This window comes from Gossypium raimondii, chromosome 6 (genome assembly GCF_025698545.1).
Source record: "Gossypium raimondii isolate GPD5lz chromosome 6, ASM2569854v1, whole genome shotgun sequence".
Lineage (NCBI taxonomy): Eukaryota > Viridiplantae > Streptophyta > Magnoliopsida > Malvales > Malvaceae > Gossypium > Gossypium raimondii.
In genome coordinates this window covers 3125717-3127912 of record NC_068570.1, presented here as the reverse complement: position 1 = coordinate 3127912, position 2196 = coordinate 3125717, and positions in this window count along the sequence as shown.

The following is a 2196-nucleotide window of genomic DNA, read 5'->3' as shown; positions in this document are numbered from 1 at the left end:
AGAGGGAAAGAAAAATCCAAAGCTGTCAATGAGTTGCTTGGAATTTTTAGTTTGTATTTCTATGATTTAGAAACACTTAATTTTCTGCATGTGTATGTCATTTTGCATTGTATGGTATTCAATGTAAGTTATTGAAGTTTACTTGAATCAAATTGATGTGCTTGAGGTTAAATATCAAAATAGGGACTAAATTGAATAAAGTATAAAGTTTTTGGGTTACTTAATATGTGATAATTGATATAAACCTATGTTGAATCATGTTATATATGTTATGAAATTGTGAAATGTTGATGGATTGTGAATATTTGAATGTAAATTGAACTATATATAATGAATTAGAATTGGATACCCTATTAGTTGTTCGAACCATGTCGGATATAGTTGGCATGCCATAGGGTCAAGTTATTGATTAAAAACCATCATTGTTGGGCAATCCGGGGTAGTAGAGTATATTTCCATAGCTTCATTATTGTCGGGCAAACCAGGGTGATGGATCTGTGTATCCATTCTGAGTTTGTGTTGGTTAATAGAGTAATAAAATATGATAGAAGAATGTATATATATATATGTTTGCATCTCTTATATCATGAATGCTAGATTAGTTAATGAGAATGATTGGATGATTGGAAGTAAATGATGAATAGAAAATGATGCTTATATGTATAGAAGTGCTATGACTCAATATTAAACCTATAAGTATTGTATATTTGGTTAAAATGAGTTAGCGGCTTGATTATGCTTTGGTATGTTTAAAATTGCAAGTTTGTGTATATTGGATTTGTAGAAACAGTATGTGATGTAGCAACGCCAAATGTACCACGTTGCGACGAGACAAGGAACCCCGACGTCTTGACGAGACCAAACAGTATGTCACGTTGCGACGAGGAATTCCCTAACGTCACAACGTCAACTCTAAAATTTGAATTTCTTTACAATTCAATCTTAAATCAATCTCGGATTAGCATTAGAGCTTTCGTAAGCTTGTATGAGACTCGAGAATGATTATTTATCATATTAATTGCTTATAATGTTCAAAATTGTATGTTTAATAGTTTGAATTGTATTTATTTTAATCGTAGTTGCTCTAACAACGAATGTGGCACACCGCAGCTTGAACCCGATGATCGGGTTGGGTATAGGGTGTTACACTTAGAGCCCCCAAAGCTACTCTAAACAAATATCCTCTCTTCTAGCAATCAGTTTGTCCTTTTGTTCCTTACCGACTCTCTGTCTCTTTATGTGATTCGACCTCCTTAGCACCACCTCCTACTCCTCCCTTATTGTACACTGTATCAACATTACATATTTTGTCAATTTGACACATATTTTTTTGAGCTAAATTTGAGCATTGACATTTAAAAAAGAATCAATTTGTTTTTTTTTCCATAATGGAAATGCTAACTAAAAATTGAATTTTTTTAATGATATAGGCGTTGCAAATAACATGGCAATTCATATGTACTTCAAGCTAAAATGACACTATTTGTCTTATATGTCATGTTAACAAATAATTTAAAAATTATAAAAATATTCAAAAAATAAGTTCACAAAATACAAAAATTAGAAGTACACATGGATTGTTATGCTGAATGTCATTTTAGAAATTTGACATTTCAATCAATATTTTCATTAAAAACAATTCAACTCATTTTAAAGGTTGATAGTTAAATTCGACTCTTCTTAATGATTGAAGATCAAATTTCACTCGAAAAATATAGACATTAAAGATTAAATTTTATATTTTTAAACAAAAATTTAGTGGATGATAATATTAGGTTGTGGAGATTCGGACCCTAAGTTTAACGTCTACAGAAGTTTCAAAGCAATAGAAGGACAAAAGGTAGAATTACTTTTAAACCCTCCAAAATAAAAATCATTCAATTTAAATCCTTATAACATTTACTTAAATGAAAAGAAAAAGAATTATGACTCCTTTGAAATTTAAATTTTTAATACAAAAGTTTTAATTCTGCATACTCGAAAATATTTTTCAATCTTTCTAAATAAAATTTTTGGCTTGTATGTGCTTTTTTAAATAATTTTATATATTTTATCATATTAAGATTATATAAATTCAGAAAAATTAATTGATATATTTATGTAATGTTTTTATATTTTTATTTCATTTTTTTTAAGAAAAGACGAAAATACTTTTTCTTCTTTCCGGAGTTTCGGTTGCATGCTTTGACAATAAAA